Source organism: Natator depressus, chromosome 5, assembly GCF_965152275.1.
Source record: "Natator depressus isolate rNatDep1 chromosome 5, rNatDep2.hap1, whole genome shotgun sequence".
In the NCBI taxonomy this organism is placed as follows: Eukaryota; Metazoa; Chordata; order Testudines; family Cheloniidae; genus Natator; species Natator depressus.
In genome coordinates this window covers 114,563,805-114,587,663 of record NC_134238.1, presented here as the reverse complement: position 1 = coordinate 114,587,663, position 23,859 = coordinate 114,563,805, and the positions used below count along the sequence as shown (strand labels likewise).

The 23,859-nt window shown below is 42.8% G+C and overlaps 1 protein-coding gene across 5 annotated transcripts in view; it reads left to right on the top strand.

Annotated features, from left to right (window-relative positions):
- LINGO2 (leucine rich repeat and Ig domain containing 2) overlaps positions 1 to 23,859 on the top strand; it is a 777,598-nt gene that overhangs the window by 706,826 nt on the left and 46,913 nt on the right. The gene's annotated exons all lie outside the window — the stretch shown is intronic.

Sequence of the window (23,859 nt, the reverse complement as noted above, 5' to 3'; positions counted from 1 at the left end):
AAAAGAAAAGATGTGTTAAATTCTTCTCCGCAGTAATCACAGTCAATATACACATATACTACTTGTCATCTTTCGCTGAGGCTATTATTGCTACAATTGGCAAGTTCTGCTTGTTTAGTTTGCTTCTGGCTTTACAGTGCTGTGTGAGACCCTGAACTGGTTGTAGTTAGCATAGTGTGATAACAAGAGGCTTTTTTGCATCACAAAAATTAATTACCATGACTTGAACTAAAGAACAAAAGGGTCTGATTCTCATTTACGCTAAGTGCCTTTACACTGCTCTGGCAGTAAATTACATTTACACCCACTTTAAGGGCCCTTTACTCTGCCAGAGCAGTGTAGAGCGACCATAGTGCAAACAAGAATCAGGCCCAATGTTATCTACTGAAATACTCATTCATCAACATCTTCCAAAATCCTGGTTAAGCTATTTCAAGTAGAGCTGGATTAAATGTTTCAGCCAAATGTTTTATTCACAGAAAATGCTGATTCAGGTTGACCAAAACATGTCCTGAGTTTGTGTAGATGTCAGTGAATTGTTTCAGTCGAAAGAAAAAGCAAAAATTCAGAAAAACTGAAACTCTTTGGGTTAGGGGTATGACCCCCTCGCCCCACTCCAGTAGCCTAGTGATCATGGCAGTCACCTAGGAAGAGGGAAACCCAGGCTCAGATCCCCACTCTGGAGCAGAGGCTTGAATGCTCTCTACCTCTCTCCAGTTGAAGCTGTTCCACTTTATATAATTAAATATTAATTGGACCAGAGAGAGAAAAGGGCTCTATAGCCTGGTAGTTAGGTCACTTCTGGGGGGGGACACCTGGGTTCTAGTCACAGCTCCACTGAATATTTCATTATCGATACAAAGTGGAACAGCTTCAACGGGAGAGATGATTGACAGCGATCTGTTCTAGAATTGCCTACTGCTTTAGATCAGTGGTTCCCAAACTTGTTCCGCTGCTTGTGCAGGGAAAGCTCCTGGTGGGCCGGGCCGGTTTGTTTACCTGCCGCCTCCGCAGGTTCGGCCGATCGCGGCTCCCAGTGGCCACGATTCGCTGCTCCAGGCCAATGGGAGCTGCTGGAAGCAGCACAGGCCCAGGGACGTACTGGCCGCCACTTCCAGCAGCTCCCATTGGCCTGGAGCAGCGAACCGCGGCCACTGGGAGCCGCGATCGGCCGAACCTGCGGATGCGGCAGGTAAACAAACCGGCCCGGCCCGCCAGGGGCTTTCCCCGCACAAGCGGCGGAACGAGTTTGGGAACCACTGGCTTAGGGCATTCATATGGGAGCCCAGTGAGACCTCCATTCATATCTTTGCTCCAGAGTAAGGATTTGAACCTGGGCACATCCAAAATGCCCTAACCACTTGGCTATTGGGCATAAAGGGGGCACCTCCTCCTCCATTTTGTGGATGTAGCCCTTCATTTACAAATGTCCTTTTGTTTTTATTTTAAAAAACAGTTTAAAATGCCCAAAATCAAAACAAAATGTTTAGTTTTGGGTCAAATAAAAGTTTAGTTTGACCAGAAAGAAAACTATTTCTGACTTTTTGATTCATAGAAAATTCTGAAAATTGTTGGTTTCAGGTTGGCTCAAAATGAAGTTTTTTTCCAATTTTTTCAGAACTGTTAGTAAAACAAAAGAATCAGTTATTCGCATAGCTCTAATTTTAAGCGATACTGAGATGCTATTCAGGAATTGGTTCTGAGTGGGAGCTGAGAAATATGTGTTCACCTCTTGTTTAGAGGGCATGAGTATGTATGTATTTATTGGAGTGGACTATAAAGATACATCTGGGTGTTTCTGGGGAATTCATCAAATAGTTGATTTCCCAAGTGTAATTGAAATTTCTTACATGGCCTGTTAAATTCATAATCTTTATTTCCCTATCGGGAAGGAGATGTTTCTGGCGGCATTGGAGCAGCATATTTGAGTAGGATAGATTTGATGGAAAAGGTAGTTGAATTGTATACCCTATAATTCAGCAGGGTTTGTGACGTCCTGAACAAGCCCATGAAGCAGAAATGTGAAATTTTGACCTCTAATGCAATCTTAATTAAAAGGTTTCTCAATTAAAATCCCTGTGCTTCTAGAAGTTGGTTGCCAAGGAAATCTGGCTGTACATTTCATATCATGCAACTGTAATTTAGAATTTTAGACAATAGGGAAAAGTTATAGCTTTCACTGAAACAGCTGCAGATCATGCAAAAAAAAAAAAGAGCAATATATTACCTCAGGGTATTAAGCTAGTAGCATGCAAGAATAGCTTCTGAGTTCTCCGTTACAGACTCTTTGTCAGTTTTATTGATTAAACCTCAAACTATCAAATGCAATGCATACGCTTAGATGTCTATAAATTGTCTCTGAACACATTGCAAAAACTTGGTCTGAACAGCTAAGTAGCACCAGTCAGCACGACAAGGTTGCCTTCTGCTTGCAAGGTCTAATAATATTCCACCTGGATTTTAAGTAGTGAAGGGCAAACTTTAGAACAGGGGTGGGCAAGCTTTTTGGCCCGAGGGCCACATCGGGGTTGCAAAACGGTATGGAGGGCCAGGTAGGGAAGGCTGTGCCTCCACAAACAGTCTGGCCCCCGCCCCCTATCTGCCCCCCTCAGAACTTCCGACCCATCCAACACCCCTTGCTCCTTGTCTCCTGACCACCCTCTCCCGGGACCCCCCACCCCTAACCGCCCCCTATCCAACCACCCTGTCCCCTGACTGCCCGACCCCTATCCACACCACCACCCCCTGACAGGACCCCCGACCTATCCACCCCCCCCTTGTCCCCTGACCGCCCCCTCTAACTGCCCCCCCTGAACCCCAACCCCCCAGGACTCCATCCCATATCCAACCCCCCTTCTCCCTGTCTCCTGACTGCCCCCCCAAAACCTCTGCCCCATCCAACCACTCCCTGTCCCCTGACTACCCCCTGGAACCTCCTGCCCCTTATCCAACCCTCCCTCTCCCCCCTCCCCCTTACCATGCCACACAGAGCAGCAGGACAGGCTTATTGAAAAGCCTGGGAGGTGGGCGGGTGCAAGCTGCACAGCCCGCGTGGCTGCGGGGGAGGGGGAACAGCGGGCGAGGGGCTGGAGACTAGCCTCCCCGGCCGGGAGCTCAGGGACCGGGCAGGACGGTCCCACCGGCCGGATGTGGCCCGCGGGCCGTAGTTTGCCCACCTCTGTCATAGAGGCTCAAAACCCAGAAGCAAAGAGAAAAAGAACCCAATACTTTTTTTTTTAAAGCACGATTTTAAATAGTCAGCCTCCCAATATAGATGATAGGAAGGATCATCTAGGGGTTAAAGTGCTAACCTGGGACTTGGGAGACCCAGTTCAGTTCTCTGCTTCACAACAGGCTTCCTATGTGACCTTGGGCATGTCATGTAGCCTCTTTGTTCCTCCGTTCCCCATCTGTTAACCTTGCAAACCCCTATAGCACGGTAAGGCAATTCCCTACACCGTTTTAGGTGCTTGGGAGGTTGACAGCTGTGCAGTGTAGATAGCATTCCCTTCTAGCTCAGGCAAAAACTCAGGGAGACCCTGCATGATGACAGTAATGCCGCTGCCCAGCCATTGACCCATCCCAGGTTGAGTCAGTGAGTCACCACACAGGCAGCAGGCATCTGCCTACAACATGGTGTCAAGTGTATGGTAGGTTCCTGAGTGACACAGAGTGTGTTAGTTTCTCTGGGGGCTAGAGAGAACTACAGGTCCAGCAGCCTCAATGTATAATTCCCCTTATGGTCTGAATTTTCAAGGGCTCAGTTCCCATTCAGGCCCCAAAATCAATGACCAGATTTTCAAAAGTGCTCAGCATAGAGCATCACAATGGGAGCTGCTGGGCGATGAGAACTTTTGGAGAATCTGGCCCTAGTTGTGGGTACAGAGTGTTTGAAACTCCGGCCCTGAGCTCTTATTGATATCTGGCCCCTTTTCTCTACCATGAAGCACTGTAAAAACTGCCGCAAGTCAAACACAGCACCTGAGTCCCAAAATTCAGGCCATATAGTAATACAGCTGGGCCTGATCTGGGAAGGTTTAGCTGGGTGTGGATCTGAATCCAAACTTTTCCAAGTTTGGGGCTGTTCAAATCCATGGTTCTGACTTGGACCATGAGAATGAGGCCTAAGTTATGAAGTTGGGCTTAACATCTGAGCTTTCTCCAAAGAATTCATACTGGGGATACCAACTTGGGCCTGTCACTGGTCCTAAGTAGCAAACAGTCTTTTCATTTGCCTTAAAATTATATTTGTGTGTGACTTAACTCCACAAATGCCTGGTAGCCTGGACTCTGGATTGGAAACTTTTTTACAGAACATTATTTCATTTATTTTTATTTCCCTTCACCTTTAATTAAACAGCCTACGTTGTGCCTCACTCTGTCTTCTGCTGCCAAGTCTGATTTTTCTCTTGTTTAGAATACTTGTCACAAGCATCCTTTTGGGGATTCAGTTCCCACGATCAAGGCAAAACCTGCTGTCAGAATGTAAAATGCAGGATAAGGCACTCTGGAATGCTGGTAGAAGAAATAGACATAATGCCCATTATCAAGTTTGTGCACTTCTATGGACAGACCAGGGTAATTGAAGTACGCAGTCTTCCTTATCCGAATGGTTACCAAAGGTGTCAAACATACAAAATGCAACTGTGGGGGAAGTTATTGAACCACAACAATGAGATACTATCTATACCACTCTTTTCTATCACTTGCATGCATAGGAAGCTTTTATATTAGATAAGCACCCTGCTTTTTATGATGATGAAGTATGATAATTCTCTGCCTACAAGACAGCTCTCTACCGTAGTAGTTGTGATTAATGAAGGGGAGGTGGGGTAGTTCCCTTTTATGGACACCCAGCCAGCCAGTAGCTGTAAAATCCGTGTTAGTAGCTGTTCTCTAATTGCGCTACCTGTAAAGGGTTAAAAAGTCTCACTGCTATGCTTAGGTAAAAGGAAGTGAGCGGGCACCTGGCTAAAAGAGCCAGTGGGAAGGCTAGAACTTTTTAAAATTGAAACAAGACTCCCCTTTTGTCTGTCTGTTGTTGTTCTCCGGGAAGAGGTGGATAGGGCAGAGCTAGGCTGTAAGAAGCTTGGGCCAGGTATGAAAACCCATCAGTATCATACCTAGAAACTACTCATTTAAAAACCCCAGATATGTAAGTAGATCAGGAAATGTCTAGGAAGACGCGATTAGGTTTATTCCTTTTATTTCGTTATGGCTTGTGGATTCCTCTGTGCTCTTTGTTTGGCTTGTAACCTTTAAGCTGGACTCAAGAAAGCTATTCTTGATGCTTAATCCTTGTAGTTGTTTTTTTTTTAATCTAGTAAATGCCTAAATTCCCAAATGTATTTTCTTTGTTTGTTTTTATTAACAAAATTTATGTTTTTTAAGAACAGAATTGGATTTTTGTGTCTGAAGCGGTCTGGGCACATGTTGTTTAATTAGCTGGTGGCAACAGCTGATTTATTTTTTTTTCTTTCTCAGCTCTTCCCTGGAATGGGGAGGGGGGGTGAAAGGGCTTGAGGGTACCCCACAGGAAGGAATTCCCAAGTGCGCCTTCCTGGGCTCTCAAAGGGGTTCTGCACTTGGGTGGTGGCAGCGTCTACCCATCCAAGGTCAGAGAGAAGCTGTGACCTTGGGAGCTTAGTACTAGCCTGGAGTGGCCAGTATTAATTTTTCAAATCCTTGCAGGCCCCCCCCTTCTGCACTCGAAGTGCCAGAGTCGGGAATCAGCCTTGACAGTAGTCATTAAGGCCACAATAGTGCTACAGCCTTATGCAGGTAATCACAGTGTAATACATCGTCATTTCCCGTCCATTCCCACAATGTGATAGCTGCAATACTTCAGGTGCACTGGCATGCCTGAGCAATCAAAAATCATGGGATTGGTGTAAAAATGAAAGTAATAAAGGTTGGGTTAATTTTTTAATTGCCTCCTGGGTTTGAACCATTAGGGGTGCACATTTTCAAACTTTCCTCTGAAAACTTGAGGTCTAGAAACATGGTTGTGGTTTTTTTGTTTGTATGGAGGGTTTTTTTTATGAAAGTAGAGATTCTCCCAAAATCACATGACTCCAGGAGCAAGGGTTTTAAGAAAAATACCCAGTAGCTGGAGACTCATGATAAAATCACCAGAGATGTCAACACTGTTAAAGAGCATCTCTGTACTTAGAGGGCTCAATTCTCTTCTATGCCAGAGCTCAGCTGAGAGTTGCCCCCTACCTATCTGTGATACAGCCTCTGCTCATCCTGACAAGGCTTCCGGAAGGGGATGGCATTATTGGAGTCCTGAGCCAACACACACTTTCAGCAGCAAGAAGATCCCCTCTGACAGCAGAATTCTCTGCTGGCCTGTTGTAGCCAGTTTCCCTTTGGTCCAATGGCTGGTGCCCTAGCTGGGATCACGGGATACTTGCATTCAACCTCTGCTGTCAGAATGACTTTCTGTGTGACCTTGGACAAGTCACTTAGCCACTCTGTGCCTCAGATTCCCCATCTGTAAAAATGGTATAACAGCCCTACCCTACCACACAGGGGTATTGTGATGATAAGTACATTAACGATTACAAGTTAACCAAATGCTTCAGTGATGGAGGCCACTTAAATTCCAGACCTTGGATAGGAATAATTTTTCCTATCCCACAAAACTTTTTGACATCAAAAAATTTTCCTGACCCAAATTGGAATGAAAAGTTGATATCTTGAAGATTTTTGAAAACCAAAAATGCCCCCCAAAAAGTTTTGGTATCAGGGAAATTGAAATATTTCATTTTGATTTCAAACTTTTTTTATTATTTTATTTACTACAGTTAGCTTAAATTTCTAAGTGAAAAGTCCTTTCAAACCAGCATTTCAAAAATGTCGAATCAAAACATTCTGACAATTTGAAAACTTTTTTCCTAAAACTTTTTGAAGTCAAAACAATGAGCAGAACCAACTTTTTCTCATCAAATATTTCCATATGGACAAATCGACATTTTCCCATGAAAAAATATTTTGTCAAAAATGCTCTAAGTAGCACCAAAGATAGATAAACCCTCAAAAGGGACCAAGTCACCTATTCAGCAAGCTACTTAAAGCACATGAAGAAAGAAAAGAAGTACTTGTGGCACCTTAGAGTCTGCATCCGATGAAGTGAGCTGTAGCTCACGAAAGCTCATGCTCAAATAAATTGGTTAGTCTCTAAGGTGCCACAAGTACTCCTTTTCTTTTTGCGAATACAGACTAACACAGCTGTTACTCTGAAACCTGTCTTAAAGCACATGCCTAACTTTAAGTATGTGAGTCTTCTCATTGAGTTCAGAGGGATTAGTCACCTGTATTAAATGCCTTGCCAAGTCAGGCTGTGTTGCCATTCTCACACCATGGAAATGGAAAAGGTTTTTTGTTTGTTTGTAGACTGGAAAGGGGAGAAAAAATTCTGGAAGATACTCTTACTGTTTGGGAAGAAGAGCAGATATTTTATACTGAAAAACAAAACACAGCAGTGGGCCTCAGTGCTTACTGCAGACCTCAAAAATTACGTTTAGCAGCAAGACTTGTCACCTGAAAATAGGCCCACATAGACTCGAGCACAGTATCAAGTGGCTGTCATTCAGGCTAGTGCATCAAAGCAACATCAAAGCTTCAGGAGATTCATCCTGAAAGGGATGAGAGCTTAAGAGTCCTCATTGCTGGCAATGAATTCCTTCTGAGAACAGAAGTGAACTGCACATCCCTGTTTTTCAGTCAAAGCATCCTAGTCTCCAAGCCCATTCTTTGAAACAGAGGGTCCAACATGCATGGGTTCGGGGCAGAGGCTGGTTCTTGGGGCTCCATGTGAATGGGACCTGCAATTGGGCGGACTCATGGCCACCTCGTCTTCAGGCTTGTTTTCAGAGAACAGCAATGTAAAAGCCAGGGAGGTAAAAGACTGACATGCTAGCAGAGGAGTAGTGTGGTGGGGTGTTCACCCCACACTAGCCTAGAAGGGGTTAGTGAGGCTGAGAAGGGGCCAGTCAACCAGATAGGCCCCAGCTGAGCGGAATTAGGCAGCCTGAAGGATGATGGAGCTCAGCTGAGAAGAAACAGGCTGGCGGGGTTAGTATAAGGCAGGAAGGGATTGCAGTGAGGGAGCCTGCTGCCATTCTCTGGAGGTGAGAGGGGGAAGGAAGGAAATTTAGGAAAGAGAGTGTAGGAAAAGGCTTAGAAAAAGGACAGCAAGTGCAGACCTTGGCTGCTGATTAAAGGGTCCCTGAGCTGGAAGCTAGAGTAGAGGGCAGCCCTGTGTTGCCGTACCAGCCACTGGAGAAGGGGCACCATCTGATCAGTGAATGAGAAGACTGCTTGGGACCATTTGTACAGGAAGACTTTGTTACCCTGGAAGGGGAGGACTATAATGACCTGGCTGGAGGGCTAAGCCATGAAGTCTCAGAGAGAGAAGAGAGAGAGGTACTTGCCAAGTGGCAGAAGGACCTGGAAAGAGCTAATATCCAGAGCAACCAGGAGGAGATGCCCTAGCAGTTAGTGGACCCCATGACAAGTAGAATATGTTCACCTTTCCCACAGAAGCCTGAAATCTGGGACATGCAGTGTGCTGCATCGCTAACATACAATCATACTGCGTAACAAGGCGATAGATTCCAGGCATTTCGATGCAAAGATTTTCTGTTAAGTCCACCTCCTCTCACAGGTTCTCAAACCCTGCATGGAGAGAGGTGCTTCTGCTGAATTAGTAGGTTTGCTCAGGCATGTCCAATAAGAGCATAAGAAAGAGTGGGTTATCTCAGAGGCAAAGGGAACTGGTGGTAGAGACCATTCCGGCAGGGGAAAGCCCTAGCAATGCCTTGGGCTGAGGCATGTGGTTTTGTTGTTTTGTGAGTTGGCAGTAAAGCCAAGCATGTGGAAGGGGTTGGACCTGCTTTGATGTCTGCTTTCTTAGAGGCAGGGTGGCAATGTGGCCTGCTTTCATAGTGCTTATTTATATTTTGATCAATTATATTCATGGGGGCTGGCGAGCGAGAAACTCACAAACATTCTTCCCACATTCTGGCGCCCTTTTTACCCTTTTCTTAACCCATAAGGTATTGTACTGGGTTGAAAATGTCTGACAATTATATATTGGATAGCAATAAACTCAAACTTCAGTGTGACACGGGAATAGTAGGGATGATGGCTTTTGATATTTCACCAACAAGGTATGAAAATATTAGCCGCCTGCAGTCAAACTACTCTTTAAACTCTCTCCACCCCAGCCTGCCTTTTTTTTTCGGGGGGGGGGGTATGGAACTTTTATTCAGAGAGTAGAGTTCATGGGTCTCCCTACAAAATTATTCTTATGCTCCTTTACCTATTGACGCTTTTAGCCAGGGAGTCATGGTAACCCCAGGAAAGTAGGAAAGCAACAAATCATTTTCTGCAGACTAGAGAGAGATAAAGACAGTACTGCAGAAAAATGCAGCTCTCCTCACAGTTCTGGATCTCCTGGAGAAGTGAACTAGTCAATTGGAAGAGTGTAAGTAATATTCCAGCAGCCTCGTTTGACTTTGGCAAGATTTCCTTTGAGCAGCAGATTACTCCCCCTCCCCACCAAAGGTGGGGAGGGGGAAAGGGAGGGGAACGGGGCAGGGTTGAATGACAGAAAGAGAAGCTCTTTGTTCCTTTTCCTTTCCAAAAAAATGTGCAAGTCTGCTAACTATTGCACAGCACCTGGACTCTTTCCTTACTAAAGTAGAATAATTAGTAAGATTGGGTATTTTGATAGCCCTTCAGGTGTTTGTTTCTGACTCTCCTTATTCCCATACCAGCTGCTTCAGTAATGAGCAGAAAACTCTTCATTTTTTTTCTACCCGGCTTTCATTTCAAATGCTGGCAAAATTTCCTCGGAGCTGCTTTACTGCACATTTTTCATATGCTTGCACCAAAGTGATATCAAAAAGAGAAACACCAGAAGGCTTTCCTGGGGGGTGAAAACCTGGTGCTGGAAGAGGAAGGACTGGTATTATATATCTGTCACATAAAATACTAGGGATTATTGTTTTGTGAAGGATTTGCTGGGGGGCTATAAGTTGTCTAAAAGGTGTCAAATGAAAATCTGGCCCCCTAACAAAGAACAGATGTGGGGAGGAACAGCACAGTTGTTCTTTTTGAATATACATTCTTTTAAGTTCTTTATACACACAAAGAAGCTGAGCTGCAAGTGTGAGAAACAGACCAAGTATAATGGTTTTGAATTATCTTGTTTTGTAAGCTACAATACATCAACTATGATTCATGACTCTGTACAGGGGCTTTTGTGAGCACCTTGGGCATGGGGGATTTTTGAAATGTTGCCCAGAGGTTTATGGTTTCCCATTAACATAGAACATGAGTTTAGGTCAGAGGTGATGAATACTATACTGTCTATTTGGAAAAATTGAATGAATTTTTCAGATACACATTCCTGATTGACTGCTTCATTATATTGTGTAAAAAGGGGCATTGGTACCAATTCTGCTTTTGCATTAAAGGGAAGAGTAAATTTCTCCTCTTTGGTGTTTTTTTGTCTCTCTTAAATCATCACTTCATTTACCTGCCCTTGAGCCGTGAGCAGGTGCCAGTCTAGCAATTTCACATCCTACAGGAAGCTAAGGAATAATAATTCCAATAAAGTTAATGCTTCTGCTTAGTGAAGTTCCTGTGGACTAGTGTCGAATGTAACATACAATGTTTGCAAAAAGAAGAGGAATACTTGTGGCATCTTAGAAACTAAAAAATTTATTTGAGCATAAGCTTTCGTGGGCTACAGCCCACTTCATCAGATGCATAGAAACACAGAAGCCCATGAAAGTTTATGCTCAGATAAATTTGTTGGTCTCTAAGGTGCCACAAGTACTCCTGTTCTTTTTGCGGATACAGACTAACGCGGCTGCTACTCTGATACAATGTTTGAACGCTGGAATTTTGCTTGTTATCAAATGTGTTGCAAAGACAGGTCCCAAGTGCCATATATTGTACACATTGAATGAAATTACAGCTAGCCAGTTAATTCTTTTCCTAGTTTATCATTCCTCAAAAGACATGTGAAGTATATCTTTGAAAAATGAGTTTTCATTTGGAATCCCCATGCCAGATTTACTGTAGTAGGCCTTACTAGCCTTCAATGACTGAGAGCAAAATCATAATTAGACCAAGTTGGGACACTGCCTGAAAAGGAAATTTCAATTACCAAGTAATTACCATCATCCTCATATACAGAAATAAACAGTTGGTTCCTGTGATCATTATATTGGTCATTGGGGGTAGATAATAAGACCTAAGATCTTGGTGAATTTTCCAAGCTAGATGAATTATATTTTACTAAAAATGGCTTTGGAGAAAATCATGTTGCATATTTCAGAATTCAAAAGTTGTGGGGAGGAAATGCTGTCAGCAACTAGGAGGTCCTCTAGCTTCAAGAAGACGCCCTTCACCTTCTCACACATGGACTTAAATTTTCCCTTAAGACAGGTGAAGTGGGTGGGATGCTCTCATCATACTCCTAGTTTGCCTTAGTCACCACACAATTTGCTATCTGCTCAGGAATGGCCCGGGTCTGCAGTTCTTAGGAAGTAGGGTGCATCATGGGGCATTGTTACCGGGGGAGCCCTGGAGTGCAGCTTCAACAGAGTTTTTTTCCTATTTTTTAAATCCTCCTCTTTGCTGTAAAAAGACTTCCCATTCCCAGTGAAATCTATGGTGGTTGGGGAGCTCAGCAACTTTTGAATCCCATGGAAAAAGTTGTAGCATGATCCGAAGACTATAAAGCTAGACAAATTCAGACTGGAGATAAGGCGTAATTTTTTAACAGTGAGATTAATTAACCATTGGAGCAATTTACCAAAGGTCATGATGGATTCTCTATCCCTGCCAACTTTTAAATCAATATTGGATGTTTTCCTAAAAGAAATTAGGAATTATTTTTGGGGAAGTCCTATGGCCTATGTTCCACAGGAGGTCAGATTAGATGATCACACTGGTCCCTTCTGGCCCTGGCATCTATGAATTCAGTCCTTACTCACTGCCAGTTGTTGCTTTGCTCCAATTCTCCTCCTTCCCTCAGAATAAAGTTTGGGTCTTTACTAGTAGTGCATATCTCCAATTTGTCACATGGTAATTGTTTGTCCTACATGGGATTTCAGGTTCAGGAGCTAATGGAAAGGCTGAATTATGACAGAGATTCTCCAGATATAGTTATGTCGATAGAGCATTATAATATTTATTGTCATGCAGCTGCTTGCTCCCAGTTTCTGAATGACAAGTGAGTTCCAGTTACTAGTGCTGGTGCCACCTTAACCAAATGAGGATCCCAAATGAGATATTGTCATCTGAGTTTGTAGTGTTTTTCACAATTGTCTTTGATATTAATGAGTTTTTAATTGGGAATATAATTGAGACATCATTATGGATGGAAGTAACCATACAGAATCAAATATTGTCCTTTTGGGTTTTTTTAACTAGGCCATATGAACACAATCCACCAATACAGAAGCACATATTAGCTTTAATTTTATTTAGGGCATGGATGCATGTGGTGATTCTGGGATAGGGTTAACACAAATCAAATAAACAGAGTTTGCCTTTTCTTTTCAAGAGTTCTCTGTGTGTGTGTGTGTGTGTGTGTGTGTGTGAGAGAGAGAGAGAGAGAGAGAGAGAGAGGGCTGATTGAAAATTTTCCATTAAAACTCTTTTTTGACAGAAAATGGGGTTTTCAACTATAATAATATTCACAGAAAGTTCCTCCTTTCTGTGGAAAACTTTGACTTTTTCAGCTTTTCAGCAAAACATTGAAATTTTCCATAGCGAGAACCCCTTCTATTTTCCAGCCAGCTCTATTCCACCCCTTCTTCCCAAACACACAGTCAATGAAGCTGTGCCCGTTTACACTAGCTGAGAATCTGTTCCAGGGAGTCAAATGTAGTGCTTTGGTTGAGATGTAATGGGTTGACTTGTCAAGGCTTAAAATGATATCCTCCATTTTGTTAGAGGTCTGTTCTAGGCTTCCAAGGAGTCAGTGGGTTATAGGGATGAGATCAAAATGGATGTTAGTGGAGTTAGGATGTGCAATAGTTACAGCATCTACAGTATGCTACAAGAGCATCATCATTATCAGGAGTTGAACACCCATAGGATCTATTGACTTTAGTGAGAGCATGCAGGTGCGCATAAGTGATCTTGGAACAGAGAACCCGCTGCAAAAGGACTCCTGTACATATTTATCTAACAAGCGGCTGCAGTATCCAGAGACCCAGAATACCCTCACCCAATAAAATAAAAAATTTTAAAAAATGAAGTTCTCACTTGACCTTTTAAAACTACACCAAAAATCCATACATAGTGAAGGCTAGCACAGTAAGACAGACAAACACAATCAAGGAATGGCTCTTTAATCACCGTTTTGATGTCAATAACTAGAATAATGAGCATGCCTAGGACACAGTGAATGTATCCTTTAACCTTTGTTAATGATTAAATGTCATTTAGAAAACATACATTAATTCAAAGAGCAGACTGGCTGCCTTCTGCAAAGAGTGCCTTGGATGCCACTGAACAAAAAAAGTGCATGTTCTCCATAAATCCTCCTTACTGGTGGGCACATATCTGTACCCACCACTACGAAAGATATATATGAAAAACTGTACAGTATGGGCCAAATTCTGTTGTCATTTATACCAGTACTTGAATAACTGTTGAAGTCCCTGGAGTTACATCAATGTAAAATTTAACAGAATTTGTCTAGGGCACCAGACAAAATGTCAGTTGTAATTTATGTATTTCTGCCTTGGCCCTTCTGCAGGCTGGTTTTGAATCTAAAGATATTTTAGGAACCCCTTTAGCTAATAAGGAATCTGCAAGGCAGCCAACATTTTCAGTCTGCTGTGTGTATATACTATGGTGAGCTCTTTTTTTTTTTTAAGATGCAAGGAGTGCCAGTTTTCTGCAGCCACCTCAGTGATGGCTTTGTTTCCCATCTGAGCCATTAAGTGGCTTTAATTGTGTTTGGATTACCTGATCTCTTTCTGCAAAACCTATTAGGTGGTGACTGATGAGCTAAAGTATTCTTTCCCCCCACTCTGCCATCCCCATCATATAGGCCACAATTCTCTGCTGTCCTAACACTGTTGGGTTTAACGGAGTTATGCTAACAGAGAATGTGGCCCAGAATTCTGGGGCCAGAGAACTTTTGGGAACTCTGAAAAGGACTAAGAAATGTACTATATTGTACTGGTCCTTAGTAGGGTTACCAGATAGCAACTGTGCAAAAATGGGACCGTGGGTGAGGGGTAATAGGCGCCTATATAAGAAAAAGTCCCCAAAAAACAGGACTGTCCCTTTAAAAACGAGACATCTGATCACCCTAGTCCTTAGTATTTTGAACAGCAAACAGATCCAATGTCGTCTTTCCCATACCCTCTAATTCCTCCAGCAGTATGGAAACAGCACCCAACAGACGCTCGACAGCTTTCTCCTTTGCCACACTCAGTAGGCTCTGCATGTGACAGTTCAAAGACAGAGAGCCCCTGGTGAGTTTATTCTTTGCCTTGACTGACAGTATTTCTGCACAAGTTACAAACAGAACAGCTGCTAACATACTTATCCAGGTGGGGGGAGAGGGCGAAAGGCCCACACAACTGATGGGATTGTTTGTTGTTTTTTTCTTTTATTCTCCATGTAATTCAATTGTCCATATGCATGTGTTACCAGTTTCATTAGGTGTATCCACCTTCTCACTCCCATTTCAATGTTCAATACTGAGATGCTTTCATTACTGTTAAAATTCTTTCCTTAGCACTATAGGTAATTTTTAATTTGCCGAAACTTCCAGTGCCCTGAATTAAAATTGCCCTCCATACTAGGATTTAGGTTTTGTTTTTTAGCAGTTTGCAAACTGCGATGGTTATAAACCTTACAGTACATGTAGTCCCAGTCCACACATGCACCCCGGTAGAGTAGTGACACCCTCCTAATGTGCATGTATTTTCCTACAGGCATATTTGGGTTAAAAGTTTCTGAAAACATTAGCTCACTGATGCAAACATATCTGTTGACAGCCAATTGCCTAGATTCTCCTTAGACCAGACCCTCCAGCTGGCATTTGGAATAGAAACAGCATTAGGGATGCAAATGGTCAGTCTCTTGTTTTCCCAAGTTAAAGGGCAAACATCCATACTTATACATTTAGACCTCTCTGCATTTGATGATTGGTCATGGGATACAGCTATCCTACCTGAAGAAGAAGATGACAGGGATCCAGGGCACGGAAATAGAATCCTTCCTCGAGGGCCCACAGGGTAGTGATGAACACTTAGATGTCTACCACCAGACCTATCCCCTGTGGAGTATCATAGTGTTTTCCCTGGCCTATTCAATATTTACACACAGCTGCTGAGAAAAGTGTTCTCGGTTGCCAACAGTATGCCAATGGCATATCACTGTGTTGTTCACAACTGACAACTACATTACTGTCACCCAGTTATCCCAGTGTCTAGATAAGGAAGAGCTGGTTGGTGTTAAACGCCAGCAAGATGGAGGTTATGGTGGTTGGCAGAGGAAAACACTTTGACAAGGTTGTCAAAACAGTGCTGTCTCTACCAGTCAAAACCATACATCCACAAGGTGTCTTGACTCCTCACAGATCCAGGTCCCTCGTACAGCTTCACATGGAAGAAACATATTCCGTCATTCACAAAGGAATCTGCATCCTATGCTTTCTGCTGATGACCTAGACTCTATCATACATACATTTGTCACTGCCCAACTGGAATATTGCAGTGTGATTCAATTAACGTCAAAAGCAGTAGCTCTGAAAAATCTGCAGCTGATGCAGATTGCAGCAGCAGCAGCCCTCTTCAACAACTCAGGTACCAAGAGTACCTCGCCTAGAGTTCCACCCAACTTTCCTAAGATGATGCCAAATATCAAAATTCAAATTCTCTGGAGAATATAATCCTCTGTTTATTGTATGCATTAATGCAAGTTTTCCTGTACCTAATATGTCCTGGAAGAGGGACCACCTCTTTCGTGGAGGAAGAGAATAATTTTTCACTTTTTATTTTTATTTTCTACATAGATCTGATGACAGAAAGCCAACCTTCCCTTATTTTAATCAGAGTGCTCAGCCCTCCTACTGGTCTGGTTTTTGAGGTAATTTAGTCAAATGGGGTTAATTAGTGCAGCTATGAGAGAACATAATATATAACTCTCACACAATCCCATATTCAGCCTCCTGGTGATTCCAGCTATGCTTCCTAAAGTAATAATAACTGATACATATATACTGAAAGAAAAATGAAAGGACTTTTAGCTGTTGTTTCTAATTTTAATTGAAACATGGGACAGCTGCAAATGGTCTTATGATCAAGCCTGGTGGTGTTCAAGTCAAGATGAGGACACCTCTTCAATAAAGTTTTTCCCCAAAATAAATCATCTGAAATAAATAATGTTAAAAACTTATAAGCATCATTATCAATGTTCCAGTCTTTGGTGGACTTTACTTTTGCACAATGCTTAGTCTCCTGTTATAAGTAAGGCTACGTTTTAGTCACAGTCATGGACAGGTCACGGGCCGTAAACAGGTTTCAGAGTAACAGCCGTGTTACTGTATTCGCAAAAAGAAAAGGAGTACTTGTGGCACCTTAGAGACTAACCAATTTATTTGAGCATAAGCTTTCGTGAGCTACAGCTCACTTCATCGGATGCATCCGATGCTGGGCCAGCAGCAGCAGTTTGGGTGTGTGGGAGGGGGCTCAGGGCTAGGGGCAGGAGATTGTGGAGTGTGGGGGGAGCACTTACCTCAGGTAGGGGGGCTCCCTGGCTCCCACTGGCATGGCCCCCCTGCAGCTCCTAGGTGGCAGAGGGGCCGGCGGGGAGGAGGGGGTTCTGCGCCACACTCTGCCTGCAGGCCCCTCCCCTGCAGCTCCCATTGGCTGTGGTTCCCGGCCAATGGGAGCTGTGGGAGCTGGCGCTTGTGGCGGGAGCAGCGGAGCTCCTGCCCTGGCCCCTGCCTCCGCTGCCTAGAAGCTGCAGAGACACGGAGCTGGGTAGAAATACCCTGCCAGCCCCGCCAACCTCCCTCCCAATACCAGGGGGGGTCCCGGGCCACATCCCCCAGCATCAGGCAGCCCCTGAGCCAGCATCAGCCACTGCAAAAGTCACAGAGGTCATGGAAAGTCACGGAATCCGTGACCTCCATGACAGACTCACAGCCTCAGTTATAAGTATTATCTATCTGAGCCAAGAGACTTAGATTCTATTCTTGATGCTGCCACTGACTTGTCCTGTGACCTCAGGGTACACTTTTCACTTCTCTGTGCCTCCATTCCCCATTATGTAAAATGCAGATAATACTACACAGTTTGTGACACATATGACGATTTCCTGCCATATCCTTGGGAGGCCTTTTTGAATGATGTTTAAGTATCTTTGGGATCCATTGTTTTAAATGAATGGTTTATGTATTACTGTGGGCTGGGATTGCATGGAACCTTTTGAAGGGGGGAGATGTGACAGATGGGAGACCTGGGGATTCAAAGGTCTATATTGAACAATGTGCCAGACAAGAATGGACTTCTGGAACAAAAAGTGTCCAGGTGGTTTTCCTGGGGGAATATCTAATTCCCCATCTCTGGTTATGCAAAAACCCAGTCTTTTGAAGCTATGCCCTGAGGAGTGGGCCATTGTTTGCTGATCACCTGTTACATGAGCCTATGATCAAAACCCCATGCTGTATAAAAGGAAAGACTGAACTGGTCATGGTGGTTCTGGTTCTTATTCTGAGACAGTTATGAACTTGTAGCCACGGGGAAAACCCAGTTGTGGGTTTAGAAGGTCTGACACCTACCAGAGCCTGAGGCTGGAGCTGGGGTGACCTCTGGTAAGCTTTTTAACATGTGCGTAGATTCTTTTATTGTTTTTAATGTTTTCTCTGTAATGCTTTCACCTTGCCTATAAAGAGCTGTGTCGTAAAATATAAATGCGGGCCAGTATGCTGTTTATAGCCTCTGAAGAGAAAGCAACGCACAGACGCTGGCCTGTTTAGGCAGTCTAGCTTGCTGTGAATAGCACAGAGTAGGCAGGGAAACTGTGCAATCTGGATAAACCCTGGTCAGGAGAAAGAGAGACGTGGGTCTCTCTCCAAGAGAGGTGACAGTGAGGAGCTGGGAGTCTAGAGTGGGTGTCCTTGATGAACCACAGAGGGAGAATACAGGTGGAGTTGCCCTGAACTGGCACATAGCCAAGTGAATAATTTGGATGAATTTCACTTTTTTTATCTGTTTCTGAATTGTCTGTGAACAGATTGTGAAATTCTCACATACACTGGATATTCAGTATTTCTTCAGCCCATAATTCTTTGCCTGCAAACAATTTCTGGGAACAATTGCAACTTCCATTGTCTGTTAAATAGGTAGATTGCTTGGTATTGTCCCTGTCCCTTTATTGGATGACTCAGAGAATTAATCAGCACAGAGCAAACTTTGAATCTGACTTCACTTTTGAGGCCCTTTTATGACTCTGCCCCCCGCTCTACTTCTAATCCTGTCTCTTATTCTGTTGCTTCCTGTCCCCCTCCAATTTACCAAGCACACCAAGCTTAAAAGCCCATTTGTCCACTTCTCCGACAAACTCTCTGCATTTTCTTCTTTGCTTCCCTTGTGCATGAACTACCCTCCCTAAATAATCCATAAAGTGACTACCTTATTCAAATCTTCAAATTATGTTGCTACTACAGCACTAATCATTTTAACATTAGAAATTGGGCTTTTTGTGGGTATTCAGCCTACCAGACTTTTTGTGCTGAAATGTTTGTGAAGAATGAACATCGGATTGTGGACATAATTGAATCAAAGCTTTCTTCCAAATTTGAATGAATTGCTAGAGAAATGTTTTGTGCAGTATTCTTACAGCTCTAACACTCACCTACTTCAGTAGGATGTTGTAAGGCTTAATACATTGTTTGTAAAATGTCCTGATATCTTGGATGAAAGATGCTATAGAAGCACATATGGCTTCTACTTGTGTATTAATTATTGGATTGTATATTGATTACTACATAGACAGCAAGTGCTCTAATGGGAAATAACAGTCCACTTCCTTAGTTTAAGCATCATGTATTCTAAAGCTCTGATGTATGTGAAGCCAGGAAAGGAGAAGATGATAAACTCCCTACAGAAATGAAGAAGGGTAATGGAGGAAGATGGGGGAGAGGGGAATAAAAATGATGACCCAAAGGTACCCATGTGCCACTGCTCTTACTTCAGTGAAACTCTGATTCAAGAAAGCATCCCTGTTCAGGACAGTATTCAAGCACATGCTGAAGTCATCCAGACAATGAGATTTCAGTACGTGCCAAAATTAAGCACTTGCTTAAGTGCTTTCCTGATTCAGGGCCTGAGAGAGCAGGAAGCAAAGATAGGTCTCTCCTTTCCCAGTGCACTATGTAAGACATTACATTGAAAAAACCCTACATTAAATGAATGTTGAGGTTGTAAAGTCAAGCATTCCAAAGTTAGGAAATGCCAGAATTAGAACTGTGCAATCTTATGTCAACCCTCTTAGATGTATGCATTATGATACAGTCTTTAATTACATAATTACCCGTCTGCTCCTGCCCCCCACCACCTCTGCTCTTGTCCACTCCTGCCACCTGCTCCTGTCCGCACTCTCCCTCTATTATCCCCACTCTGGCTCCTGCAATCCGCTCTTACCTTCTCCTCTACCCCATTCCCTACACCTCTACTCCCCTCTCAGTCACCTTGCTCTCAGCATCAGTGCTCAGTTGTCCCTCAGCTGGGAGGACAAATTGCAGGGAAAATCTGGCTTCACACCTGCAGTCCAGAGATGGAGCATGCTCAGTTCAGCTAGACTCTTCAGAGAATTTAGCTGCCAAACTCCAACAATTTTCTACTGCGAATGTGCTAACTAAGATGTTTTGGAAGCTTATAATTTGGGCAGGTCCTTATGGGGATGGCAAAAGGCAGACCTTGACATTACAGTAACACACACCCCTGCCTAATTTCAAGTCCCCTCTCCAAAGAATGGAGGTGCTACTGCTTCCCTGCAAAACAGAATCTTTTTAACGGGCAAAACAATGTATTTCCCCCTGATCTTCTTCTCAGAAATGGATGATCTATTTTAGTTGAAACAATCCAAAAATATTCGGCCTGAGACAGACACCCAGCACAGAAAATGTCATCCCAGATGGTTAGTTTATCAAACATAGAAACAACTGAAAACAGGGACTTACAACAGCAAGCGTTAGGTGACCTTACCTATAGGCCACACTGCCAGCTCTGCCTATAACACGGTTATCCCTGATTTGCCTGTTTGGCTGTGGGTTCAACACTAACAAGTACTTATGGCTTTGAATACAAGCATGCTTAGCCACTGGCTGAATTTGGTCTTTAGTCTTTTACTGGCTCTGGGTAGATGCTGACACTGTGTAATGATGTAGAGTCAGACTGGACAAGGAATAGCCAGATCAAAGAGGAGTATGCGCAGCAGCACAATAGCTATTAGGCATCAAGGCTAGATAAATTATTCCTATTTAAAGGTGAAATTCACTGCAGTATAGAGGGTCTGTGCAAGTCCCAAACAATCTTACACAGTTTGTTAAGTGGTACATAGGATTTTGTGCAAGATTTCTGCACTGGGTTGATTTTCACGCTAAAGACTTAAGAAATACAGGTATACTCACTCTGGTCGAACACTTGCATGTAGTCGGAACTGAGAGTCAAAGCTGCAGGATTTTGAACAAGTGATTTGTATTTCAAAGGTCTGGAATAAATACCAACTAAAAGAGGTCTCAAGTGTTTTGGGTGAGATCAAACAGAACTATTAACTAATGACTTAAAACAAGCTTTGTTAATTGTTAATCAGTCATCTGAACCCTGGGTAAGGTCATATGTTGAAACAGAATATGGGCCAAAGGTAACCTGATTCTTAACAATGGATTTAAAAGGCACAGTCAGAGAGCGAGAAATGAAAGAAGGGGAAGTTTGTTAATTTTTACTCTTCAGTAAGGAATAATATCCTGAAATGTGTCATTCTGTAATAAAAACAAAAAAACACTAAAAACATGGGAGACCAAAATTCAGATATGGCTGATCCAGATCTGGCATTTGGATGCTTAAATTGGCACTCAAGCAGACAAATAAGTGCCAATTTCAGTATTCCGCTCTGGGATGTCGATGCCCTGTTAGGTAACTATATGTGAAAGCTGAGTCCTTTGTCAGCTAATAAAACAAACATCACAGAAGTGTAAAGAGAAATGAGCCACCATTAAATGTATAGTCACCTGCAGAAGAGTCATTTTGCGGAAGATAACTTATTGAATGCATAATATTAATTCATACAGTCAAAGAAAACTTCAGTGGATGTGGGGTGATTGGATGAGAAACTGAAATTTCTGTAACCATTGCTTTAATGCATTCAAGTCTGCCCGTATGATTCATTCATGCAATGCCTACTAGTAATTACAAAAAACAACCTTCTGTTTCTCCTTCCTGTGGTTCACACTGTTTGTTTGTTTCGTGTTTCTCTTTATTAGATTATAACAACCAGATTATGGTCTAGGTTTATTTGGTTCTGCCTCAGTGTAGGAGGCGGGGCCTGATTACTTCTCTAGATCCATACAAGGCCTTTATTTCTATGATTCTATAACCTTTTCACGTTTCAGTAGAATGGTGAGCAGAAACCCAGACCCCACAGCAATGGACGTAATATCAGAGCCCAAAGAGAAGAGAGAAAGAACTGTCGGTGTTAACAGATAGACTGACCACAAATTATTATTATTTAACACACTGTCTAATGTAGGCAAGGCAGTGTACACTTCTAACATGTGCTAGCTGATCAAATTGAACCCTAGGGACAAACCTGCTAGGGATGTTAGCTAGCATATTCTGAAAACACGCCTTTAAATCCTAATCAAGTCAAACTTTAAGTGTGCATTTATACTAAGGAAAAGGGTATGTTCTTACCTCCTCTTGGCTAACACATAGTACCCAATGCGAGATAAAATCTTAGTGAAGACGAGAAACTGTAGTGCCTTCACATGTTAATAGGTTGAGGTAAACACTAAGGGGGAGCCTACTGGAACCCACTAACACATGTGAAAACTACAAACTGCCTCATCTTCCTAAGGATTTTCCTCCTGCTAGTTATCCATGTGTTAGATTACATGAGGTCAGAGCACACCTTTTTTTCCTAATGAAGGCAAGGCCTAAAATGGTGTCATTTGCGCACACACAGGAGCTGGAAGGGAGGGGAGTCTCCACAAAAATAACTAACAGGAGGGAAAAGATGTGATGAATGGGGTTGAACAGCCTGGGCAGATAGAATTTTAAAGTGTCCCCTCTATTCTATCCTCTCAGCTTTTATTCACATTTTCTTCTGGGCTGTTGGCGTGTGAATCAAATCAATTTTACTCCTTTAGACTCCCCTACTACTTCCTAACATATAATTTATGCCATCTTAAACCTCAGCTCTGAATCTCACACACACATGTATTAATGCACACAGATCTTCCAATGCACATGCATGCACATACACAAAAGTGATTACAAACACCACTTCCCTTTCTTGATTCAGACATGGTGGAGAAATCCTTTTATCACTTTTTATTCTCCTCAACAGCAGCTTCTATGCTTCTTAGAAGTTTTAGTTACCAGGTAGCATGGATGTCTGCAGAGAAACATTTCATACTTTTGCCAACTAAAATAAGCACTCCGGGGGTTCTTGTCTTCCACTGAACCTATTTACTTTATGCTTCCTACATTAGGTGAATAAGATGGGAAATGAATTCCCTGCACACCAGAAGTGTCTGTACGAAAGTGCTAACCACACAGACGGAGTTAAAAATGTAATGATCAGAGTGACTGAAAGCTCCTTTGATCAGAATTCTGTGGAAAGACCCAAATCACAGAGGCCGATAGATTTTCAGTCTTAACTTAGTTCATAATGAAGTGAAGTTTATCTTGGAAAACCTTTGTCACAGTTGGACATAACCAGTAATCTTTACTCACAAGACTTCTACTGAAGGGGAAACTAAATGAATCTCAGCAGTTTGTCCTTCCAGGACAAGGTTGAAATGTACTTTTATAGGTAGTGTAACAAAGTGTGGTCTTCATCCTAGTCCCCAGGCAACATCACAAAACCACCACACAATTTGCTGTACATTATCACTCTCTGACTAGGAGAAGCACTGGAGTGGAATAGGGAGGCCATGTAGGTCAAGACTAAGGTGCACTCACAGAGTTATGAGAGGAAGCTTGCACTGTCCCTGCTTGCAGTGTGCCTAGCTCTGGAAACTGTTATTAGTCATTCACTGTCATGAGAATTAAGAACACCTGTTTTCTTATTTTTTGTATGGAATCAAGTCATAGAGATGCTCTGTTGAGTAGCCACCTGATAGAAGGACCCACCTTTTTGGTAGCTGCCCCTTTAAAATACAGCTTCACGGGATAGTAATTAAATGTAATAGAAGGCATCCTTTGTTAAGCTACCCTCAATTTTAATCTGCAGGTGGGAGTAAATAAATCTAATAGACACTATGGCTGCCAAGCAATCTATTGTCCCTATCTGGAATGTGTGTTATTTAAAACAAAACAATTCTTTCTTTTTTTATTTTTCTTTTTTTTTTTGCTGCTGCTCCTCTCTCCCCATCACAATTAACTTACATATTTAAGAATGAAAAAGGTACTTTGTAAACAATGCCCTTTGCAATAGCTGTCATCTCAATGGGGCCGAGAAATAAATAAAACCTCTTTGTGAAGCTAAAGCAAAGTTTCAGCAAGAATTGATTTGTTCTTAATTGAAGTGCCAGTTCTATTATTTATCTATCAGTCTATTGTGCACCAGTTCCATATA